At 51.1% G+C, this 11,070-nt stretch overlaps 1 non-coding gene across 1 annotated transcript; it reads left to right on the plus strand.

Moving 5' to 3' along the window:
- The first annotated feature begins 10,910 nt into the window (after positions 1-10,910).
- Positions 10,911-11,029, plus strand: LOC125533262. The gene has a single exon (XR_007294193.1). It is a non-coding gene; the product is annotated as a 5S ribosomal RNA (ribosomal RNA).
- The last annotated feature ends 41 nt before the right edge of the window (positions 11,030-11,070 follow it).

Below are 11,070 nucleotides of genomic sequence, written 5' to 3' on the forward strand. Positions count from 1 at the left end.
GCTGCTTTCGTGTCTTTGTGCGAGAATTTCTTGGGTTGTCGGCCTCACTGGGGTCTTTTCAAGCACATTTTCACCTGTCGTTCTCAAACGGTGAAAAAGGCCAATCCGAGTGATGAGAGAACACAAGTGATTCAGATGTGTGGGGGTCTTGGTGTTCAGATAAGAGGGAAAAGTTCCTTTCCGGCCATGATTCTTCCCGACTCGGTCCGCGGATGGCAGTCGACCTGGTTTTACTGCAAAGACCAGCCGACGCCAGGGCAGTCGACTGGCCTCCCTCCTTTTACCATTGACCGAGTGAGGAAACCCTCCTCTTTGAAGGTGCCCCCGGAGGAGAAGGCGCAAGTGAGGGTGCTGGTCAAACGAGTGGTCTAGCTTATCCGTGACGGGGTCACTGGTATGGATCTCTTGGAGGTTTTCCTTCGGCAGCGCATTCAGCCTCTTCAAGCTCGAGACCATCCGATGTGGATGTATTCGGGTCTTGACGACACCAGTCGGATTCACCCGGAGGAGGTCGATGACGACACACTGGAGGGGTGGCTGTCGGGCATCACCGGAAACAAGGACAATCCCAGGGGAGCCAGGAGAGTTCCTCCATTCGACCAGTCCCACGAACTAGAAAAGGTCCGATTCTGAGCTTTCGATTATAATCTGTATTCACTCGCGCAACTGTCTATACTGCGTCGACTGACTTTATTCTTCCTGCTTTCTTTCAGTCCCTTATTGAAATGTACTCAGTGCCCAACGGAGAGTAAGAGCAAGATCTGGAAGGAGAAGCGAGTGGCGGCGACAGTGGCGAATGGCATTCTGACAGAGAAGAGGACGAAGAAAGCGACGACTCAAGTGACGAAGAAGAAGTCGAGTCGCCTCCTCGCAAGGAGAGGCGATCCAAGCTTGACCAAGAACGACCGAGCGCCCGTGAGAAGGCGATTGCTCAGACTGGTCAGTCTTCAAAGCGTCCTCGGACATCTTCACCAACCCCAACTGAAAAAGTGTCGAAGCATCTCAAAGTTGCATAGCAGAAGCCTCGGAAGGCGTTGCCGAAGATTAAGATCGACATCCCCATCGCTTCTGCGTGAGTGTCTCCCTTTGTATTCACTCGACGCTCCGTGCTGTTTATTTTTTCTTGATTTAACCAGACGAACTTTGGAACTGGCAGCGCTGCTACTTCCGGGACCTCAGCTTACAGAGATGAGGATGAGGTAATGGAGGATGCGGTCACTTCCAATCTGGGTATGATTTCTGTCATTCTGTCTTTATTTGGTCGACTCAACTGCAATGTGTACCATTGGGTGATGTGATTTTGGCGATTGATCCTTGAACAACTCTTAACATTATTGATCTCCCTGATGATGATGATGAAGAGCCTGAGAGGCCTTTGACGAGGAAAAATAGGAAAGCTCCTGCAAGCAAGGTGCCACAGTCGACGCCGATGGCGGAACCAGTCGTTCAGGACGATGGTGATGCCAATCGGGGTTCTGTTACCTTCGCCATGCCATTGTCGAGTGCCTTGCCTTCTTCGTCGACTGCTCAAGCTCGTGCCGACCCACCTTCAGTTTTTGCGATCCATCATGTCCCAGAGGACGAAGTGAATGCTACCAAGGAAGCCATACGCCAGGCGGGCATTATGATGGAGAAGGTGAAGATGGTGCGGGACGCCAGTCAGGCCACCTATGACGCCAGCTCGGCTCTCCAAAGCAATGTTCAGGTTAGTTGGTCGCCGCTTGTTCTGTTAGGATATGCTATCTAAAGACTCTCTTTCCGAAAATCTTTGCATCTGTACACCCACTGGGTGCGTCGATTGAATTTTTGGACTAGTGGGGGCACGCTGAGTGCACCCACTGGGTGTAGTCCCCGAGACTACGGTGTACTGCTGGCAGTCGACTGTAGTCTGTGTGTTTTGATTATTTCGCTCGATCTGGTCTGGCCGTGTCGAGTGTAAACTGGTAGTTTCGCTCTTCCACTCGGTCTGGGCGAGTGGGATCAGAACCGGTGGGGGCACGCCAAGTGCACCCACTGGGTGTAGTCCCCGAGACCGCGGTCGACTGCTGGCAGTTGACTGGGGTCTGAACGGCTTTTTTCTTCCATCTCTCTCTCTTTTTTTTACTCCCTGCATTCGACTCCGGTGGGCTGGTCGAGTGGGATCAGAACCGGTGGGGGCACGCAAAGTGCACCCACTGGGTGTAGTCCCTGAGACTATGGTGGACTGCGGGCAGTCTACCGTAGTCTTAGTATTGATTGTCTTTGTCGTTTTTTGCTGTAAAATAACTTCCCCTCCCTGTTTGTAGAAATCTTGCGATCTTGGAGCTCGCTTTGCTGACTTGGAGAAATAGCAGATCCAGCTAAACCTTGACTTGGAATTGGCTAAGACAGAGCTGCAAAAGGCCAAGCACGACGCCAACGGTAAGACGAGCTTGTCGACTGGTTTGTCTTAGGCTTGAGTACCCTTCTGCTCTTTCTGAATCAAGCACCACTTCTTTGCAGAAAAACTGAACGAAGCTCTGGCGAAGAAGGATCAGGATTTGGCTGCTGCTCAAAAGAAAGCTGGCGACAGAACCGCTCTGGCTGAACAGAAACTGGCTTCAGTCGGCCAATTGGAAGAAGAGAACGCCAAGATGAAATCTGCCCTGAACGAAGCCAACAAGGAGTGCACGCGCTTGAAGAAGGACAATCTTAACCTGTACGAGAAGATGGAGGGCATCGCTCGCAGGAGGGACGATCTGGAGAGCTATCTGAGGAGCCTTGCCAAGAAGTTGTTCATCAAGCTTGAAGGTATACATTTTGTTCTGACTGATGTTGTTTTTTTTTATGACTCAGCATACGGAAATTGACTTATCCTCGGATCGTGAATGCAGAGCTTTGCCAGAACTTCGAGGAGGAGACTGGGCGGATTGAGCCAGGTTTGGACCCCATCAACTCTCCCGTGAAAGATGAAACTGCCATGAATCTGCTCCGACTGGAATCCCGCATCAACGGTGTTGTGGACTACTTGGCTCGACTGAAGGTCGCCACGTCACGGATCGACACGGCACTTTGGCCAGGGGCCACGCTCCAGAATGATCTCGAGTCTCTGATGACTCGACTTAACGAGATCCCTGGTCGAGTGCAGGAGTGGAAGAAATCTTCTGCCCGGTGTGGTGCTGATGTGGCTCTGTCTTTGGTTCGTGTCCACTGCAAGGAGGTGCGACAAGATAAGCTGGCAGCAATCAAGGTTGCCAACACCCAGAGGCATGACTTCCGATCTTTTATGGAGACTTTTCTTGCTGCAGCCACTCGGATCGCCGATGGCGTCGACGTGGACGAGTTCGTTGGGCCTGCCAGTCCTCCTCCTGCGGAGTGAACAAACTTTAATGCCCCACCTTAAATTTGCCTCGGAATGCCGAGTGTTTTTTGTAACCGTTAAACTCTTTCGGGCTGAATGCCCGAGCACTTCGATCTGCGGTCTGGAACCTTTAGGATTTATCTGAACTTGGTTTATCATTGAATATCTTCATGAATTCTCCGTCGAGTGGAACTCGTTCTTCACTCGAGACAACTTTTGTATTTGTGGCACAGCTCCGAAGGAGAAGGTAGCAGTCGACCTGCACCTCGTCGTCCTTGCGGGTCGGGATGGATTGCATGTTATATTTGTGGCGAAGCTCCCAAGGGGAAGGTGCGCCGCACAATCCGCGGAGAATTCATATTCGGAAACCTAAAATACAATGCCGACATCCGCGGAGACTTGATCTTCGACGGATTCGAGGCCACGTCAGGTGCGCCGCACAATCACGGCGAGCATGACGTAACTCTGCCGCCGGACAGTGTTCGGGAGATCGCATCTGCAACTACTCCGGCCTTCAATCCGGAGAAAATTGTGCCATCCGAGGACGGAGGGATAGACCCCGCCATGGAGGCCGCACTCTCAGTGGCGATGTAGCCGGATACTGACTTCACCCCTCACGAGAGCCGTGTCGTCGAACTACAGGATCGTCTCCGGCCACGGACTCCGAGCCACCTGCATCCGTGCCTATCGAATCCGATTGGGCACCGACCATGGAATTCACCTCCGCGGATATCTTTCAGCGCTCGCCTTTTGGCGATGTGCTAAATTCATTAAGGTCTCTCTCCTTGTCAGGAGAACCTTGGCCGAACTATGTCCGGCTAGAATGGGATGCGGATGACGAAGAAATTCGCTGCCCACCCACCACCCACTTAGTAGCCTCTGTCGACGATTTAACCAACATGCTCAATTTCGACTCCGCAGACATCGACGGCATGGATGACGATGCAGGAGAGGAACAGGAACTAGTGCCCACAGGGCACTGGACAGCCACTTCATCACATGACATATACATGGTGGACACACCCAAAGAAAACGATGACGAGGAACGGGAGGAGACAGCGGAGGATGACCCCTCCAAGAAGCAAACAAAGCGTTGGCATAGGCACCGCTCCAAATCCCGCCTCGGCAAAAACAGAGATAACAGCGCAAGAGAAAATAACACTCCAGTCGACTCCAGAGGAAACAACGACCACATTGCCCCAGCGGCAGAGCACGATGAAGCTGCAAATGGCGAACATAGTACGGATCCGACGTCCGAACATGGCGACGCTGAGGATAAACCTAATCGAACCCCCTCTGGGGAGGAAAACAGTCCGGACGAAGATGCACACATCATCCCGGAAAAGCACTTGGAGCAAGAGAGCCTCTGCAGAAGGCTCATTGCCATAGCGAGGAGTCTGAAGAAGCAGAAGCAAAGGCTTAAGGCCGCACAAAACACGCTCAACAGCAGGTGGAACAAAGTGGTCGACAACGAATAAAAGTATGGTGGAAGTTACCACACAAAGAGCTATCCAGAGCACAAGCTATTAACCGAATTCGACGATGAGGCCTTAGAGCCCATACAGCCGAAAAATAACACGACCAATAGGCCGGATCAACCACCTTGTGACCGCGATAGAGCGGCTACCAAAGTCGGACATAAGTTGACACACGATATACGTGAGGACTTGCACCAAAAATCCAGTATGACCAGATCCATCTATGGATGTAGGAAGCGTGCTCCGTCACAAAATCAAAACCAAATACTACAACCGTCCGAACACCATGATACACCCAAATACAGGGGTGCCGCACACCCCCTATGTTTCACCGATGAGGTGCTTGACCATACATTCCCAGAAGGATTCAAAGCAGTGAACATAGAGGCGTACGACAGGACCACAGACCCTGGGGTCTGGATTGAGGATTTTATCCTCCATATCCATATGGCTCGTGGAGACGATCTCCATGCCATCAAGTACTTGCCCCTCAAGCTTAAAGGACCAGCGCGGCAGTGGATGAAAAGCCTCCCCGAAAACTCAATTGCAAGTTGGGAGGAGCTCGAGGACGCTTTTCGGGCTAATTTTCAAGGGACCTATGTCCGACCTCCGGATGCAGACGATTTAAATCATATAATTCAACAGCCCGGAGAGTCAGCCCGAAAGCTTTGGAACAGGTTTCTCACTAAGAAGAACCAAATCGTCGATTGTCCGGACGCCGAAGCCTTAGCAGCTTTCAAACACAGCGTCCGAGACGAATGGCTCGCCAGACACCTCGGCCAAGAAAAACCGAGAACAATGGCAGCCCTGACAAGCCTGATGACCCGCTTTTGCGTGGGCGAAGATAGATGGTTATCCCGCAGTAGCACCAGCGACCCAAGCACATCCAAAGTCAGGGATGGCAATGGAAAACCATGACGCAATAAAAACAAGAATCGAAATAAAGAAGATAGCCCGGATAATACGGTGGTAAATGCCGGATTCAGGGGCTCTCGACGAGGTCAGCGGAAAAAGCCTTCGAAAGACAGCAGAGATGGACCGTCTGGCCTAAACAGGATTCTTGACAAACTATGTCAGATTGATGGCACCCCCGATAAACCTGCAAATTACACCCACAGAGAATGCTGGGTCTTCAAGCAGGCCGGTAAGCTAAACACCGAACACAAGGGGGGAGACACCAAGCGAAGACGAGGACGAACCTCGCCAGCAAAGCACTGGAGGACAGAAAAAATTCCCACCATAGGTTAAAACGGTAAACATGATCCATGTGACGAAGAGGAGAAGCAAACATGCACTCCGAAACACACGCGCCATGGAGCCCGTCACCCCTAAATTTGAACCCTGGTTGGCCTGCCCGATCACGTTTGATCACAAGGATCACGCGACAAGCCTCCGGCATGAAGGATTGGCCGCCTTGGTGTTAGACCCAATAATAAATGGATACCACCTCGCACGAGTCCTTATGGACGGCAACAGTGGTCTAAATCTGATATATCAGGACACAGTCCGCAAAATGGGGATAGACCCGACAAAAATCAGTCGCAGCAATACTACCTTCAAGGGAGTAATACTAGGCAAGTGCCATCCACGCACCCTCTATACACGCCGACCTCTTCATAGCGTCGATGTGAGGCACAACACCAAGGAATTGTTGCACCAAACTAAAGTAACTATTCGGCCTAGGCCCTTCCGGCCACAGATGATCCACAACAAACCTAGTCCGGACAACCTATGTAGCTCGGCCCACTCGGCCATTCGCTCAGCAGCAGCGGACACACTGGAGCATGGAACTGTGACCAGAACAGCTTTCCCACTTCACGATATTTTTGATCCTTGAAGAACTCGGCCGCATCAGCAGCACTTGCTGCCAAATCCACGTATGCGTCTAGAGAACTCCATAGTTGATCAAGAGGAGCATACTTCGGATCTCCGAACTTAGTCCGCAACAAAAAGGGCTTCCCAGCCGCGATATCTGCAGCTTGACGCAGCTCCTCCTTCGTCGCTCTGATTTTGGAGCGGACTTCCTTGGCTGCTACCATGGCCTTCTCCAGGCCCGTCGCCTTCGCTCGGCTTTCTTTTTGAAGAAGCTGGTAACGGTCAGCGGCTTCTTTCAACTCAAAGGCCATCTTGGCTATTCTTTCCTTGCTCTGGCAATGCGCGGCCTGTTCGGCCCTCAGCTCTTCGACCGCCTTTAGAGCGGCTGCATCTCTATTCCTTGCTTGTCCCTTGGCTCTTGCAAGTTCCGCCCGAAGGGTCTCCACGGTGGCAGCTCCATCTGCAGTCACAACATATTAAAGATACTGGCATAATGCTCCTCTTACTATTTGTTTATCACCGAAGAAATCACTTACCATGTGCCTCGTCAAGCGGCTTGTTGACAAGAACGATGTCGGCATGTGCCACATGAAGCTGCCGATTTAGCTCGGCAAACTCATCAGTCCGGCTAGCCACCGGACCTTCAGCCACCTGCACATAAAGGCAGTCTAGTTATTACCTGGGAATATGATCCTCTGTTTGCTGCTGTTTTCGACGGCAACCAGAGTCTCAGGGGCTACTATCTGCATAGGGCACACCCAACGTGTGCGGTACTGTCAAAAACATACACTATTTCACGTACCTCAAAGCCTTTCAGCAGACTCATAAAAGCTTCATGCAACCCGCTTTCAGCGGATGAAATCCTTTCAATCACCGTACCCATTAACGTACAATGCGCTTCTGAGATGGCCGCTTGCTCCAGAAGATCCTTTAGTGCGTACGACCGCACACTGTACGGTTCCGGACTCTTTCTGTTGGTCTCTTTAGGAGCCGAATAGTGAGGACTTCGGGTGGCCAAAGGATTACCCTCTGGCCTTGGCGGATCAGGAGAAACCCTCCGCGACGACACTTCAGGGTCGCCCGCCTCATGAGGCGGAGTGACAGGGGGAGGTTTTTCGCTCTCCATCATCTCCGGAAGAAGATCCCCCGAAGACAAACTCTATCAAGAAGGGCTACGATCCGAACTGCAAGATATATGCTTCGGTTATTATCTTCAGAAGTAATGTAAGATATTTTTACTATTAAGTACCTTCTCACTTACAGCTCGGTAGAGGGCTAACCCCCTTGCGGACACTGTGCGGCAAGGATACCCTTCGAGGTAGGACCCTCTGGCGAAGATTTCTTCCCCCGTTTGGAAACCTTCATTTTCGGGTCTTCAGAGGTGGTCCTCTTCCTTCCTTGGGGAGAGGGGATTTCAGATTCTTCTCCCTGGTTGTCCTCCTTCGCGGAGGCGCTAATTCCCCCGGTTCGGATGAATGATGAGTGAGGCCTACTTTCAGCCTCTTTATCCCCCCTCCCCTTCATCTTCCCCTGAGGGCGCCTGACAAGGCGCCGGCTCAAGCATTCTGTCTAGTACTGGATTGGCCAAGCCTTCGGGAAGGGGGGCCGAACACCTGATCATCTTCGCCTTTGTTATCCAGTCCTGGTCAAAGAGCGACTTTTCATATTGATTTTATGATAAATAGAAAGACAGCGTGTTCGGCCATGGGATTATTTACTTGGGTATCGGGGCAATTACAGCTCAGACCTGCATCCTCGGTGGTGTCCGGACACTCTATTTGGGGTCCGAAGAACAATTTGTACATCTCTTCGAGCGTCATGCCGAGGAAGTGTTGAATAGTTCGCGGTCCTTCCGGGTTGAATTCCCACATACGGAGGGGTCGACGTTTGCAAGGCTGGATTCGACGAACTAGCATGACTTGCATTACCTTGACCAAGCTGACATCTCTCTCAAGGAGATCTCGGATGCGACTCTGCAATATCGGCACATCATTTACTGGCCCCCAGTTCAGCCCCTTGTTGATCCATGACGTCAGTTGTGGTGGAGGGCCCGAGCGAAAGGCAGGGGCGGCTACCCACTTGGCACTTCGGGGAGTTGTGATATAAAACCACTCTCGTTGCCATAAACTGGACACCTCTGGGAAGGAGCCCTCTAACCACGGAACATCAGCACTTTTGCTTATTGCGGCACCTCCGCACTCTGCGTGACGCCCCTCGATCATCTTCGTCTTCACATTGAAAGTCTTGAGCCACAGGCCGAAGTGTGGGGTAATGTGAAGGAAGGCCTCACACAGAACGAAGAACGACGAGATGTGAAGGAGGGAATCCGGGGCTAGATCATGGAAATCCAGTCCATAATAGAACATGAGCCCCCTAACAAAGGGATCCAGAGCAAGGCCTAGCCCTCGGAGGAAGTGAGAGATGAACAGAACACTCTCGTTGGGTTCGGGAGTGGGGATGACCTGCCCTCGGGCAGGCAGCCTGTGTGAGATTTCAGCGGTCAGATATCTGGCCTCTCTCAGCTTCTTGATGTCCTCCTCTGTGACAGAGGAAGGCATCCACCGACCTTGGAGGTTGGATCCGGACATGGTTGAAGGTCCAAAGTGCGTGATCTGAGCCTTGGGTGTTGGAACTCGAGGCAGTGGAAGGATTCGATTGAGCACGAGGGGAAAAAGGACAGACCTAGGACTCTTTATAAAGAAGGTGAATATGAAGCGTCCTCCTCGTGGCCGTTTGGGACTTGCCTAAAATCGAGGAGTCATACCAACAGGCACGATTGGGTTACCCACGTCTGTATTGATGAGAATCCCATAAGAAGGGGGACACGATCTCTGCTTTGACGAGACGTGTCAGGAAAACCGCCTCGCGATATGTGCAGCCCGAGATCCCGCACAGTTCGGGACCCCCTACCCGAGATCCGCCGGTTTTGACACCGACAGCTGCTATCTGGTCTTGCGAGATTTTCTCACCATGATACGGAGGCGTACATGATGCCCCTCGACTTCAATCTGACCTCCATTAGCCGAAACTTCTTTGCATGTATGTAGTGGGTCGCCATACATCATTTCACTGGACTTCGATCTGATCACCATCGCCTGAAACTTCGTGGCAGGTATGTACTGGGTCGGCATGAAGTCCCACTGGATGGTTGCCGTTAGAGAAAACGGGAAAAAGTTGGTGCTCGTGAACTTCCAGACCTCCCATGAGATTATCCTTCCTCCGTCGGATTATATAGGGTTATACCATCGCGGTCCAAGTTATCTAGATTACCACGTCAGTTGGACGGACCTTATTTTGCAGAAGATTGTAATCTGCCAAGTGCCCACACGACATGAGGATTACGCAGAGTTCAAGCTAATTGCCTTGTTCGACCGCGGACTCGCATATCTTTACGTAGGTGCCTTTTTTAGCTGGAGACAACTCAGCTCGCAGTGGATCGTCAAAGCTGATACACACTTCTGTGATGCTATTGAACACAATGGCATCATCTACGTGATCGACAAAGCAGATGGCACCACGTATTGCTGGAACAGCGCGTGTAAGTTGTTTTCATTATGGGCTAGTTTCACCTCGGGCCATTAAATGGCCCAGAGTTAGAAAGGGATACATATGGGACGAAAGACATCAAGAGTCATACATGGGCCAAAACTTACAATGGGCTAGAATTATATTAGACGGCCCAAATGACATTGTTGGGGCGATTTCGGAAATGTCATAAGAGGCCGTGATTTAGCATGCTGTAAATGGGTTATATGCAAACATGTCATTAACAGGCAGGAAATATATTGTGCTAGTAAGCATGGGAGAGTGGTAAGCATAGTAACCATGGGAAAGTGGTAAGCATGGTGAAGTGGCAAAGTAACTAGCGGTAAATTGGCAAGTGTGGGAAAGTAGTAAGCGCGAAGAAGTGTCAGAGTAAGTAGTATAGTGTCATAGATAGTATGTGCCACCAGGGGTAAAATGGTAAGTGTGCTAAGAGGGGTAGAGTTGCAGAGTAAGAATGCCTTGGTATAGTGGGAAGCGTGCTAAAAGGGAGAAATAAGTTGAGTACGTAGTAGCCAACGTTTGCCAATGGTGGAAAATTGGGATATGTGGGAAAGTGGGAATGATTGTAATAGTGATAAGAGGTGGAATATACATGAACTAGCAAGGGTGGGAAAGTGGTAAGCATAGTGAATTGGCAGATTAAGTCATAGTTGGTATTAGCCAGTGATGGAAAAGTGGCAATGGCCGGAATAGTAAAAAGGTGGTGGAGCTGGGAGGGGCAAGCATAAGGGACGAAGACGGGGTAACATGTCGGATGCGATCATACCAGCACTAAAGCACCGGATCCCATCAGAACTCCGAAGTTAAGCGTGCTTGGGCGAGAGTAGTACTAGGATGGGTGACCTCCTGGGAAGTCCTCGTGTTGCATTCCCTTTTTAATTTTTTTTGCGCGGCGTGCAAAAGAAAACTCAC

The sequence above is a fragment of the Triticum urartu genome, chromosome 1 (assembly GCF_003073215.2).
Source record: "Triticum urartu cultivar G1812 chromosome 1, Tu2.1, whole genome shotgun sequence".
NCBI lineage: Eukaryota > Viridiplantae > Streptophyta > Magnoliopsida > Poales > Poaceae > Triticum > Triticum urartu.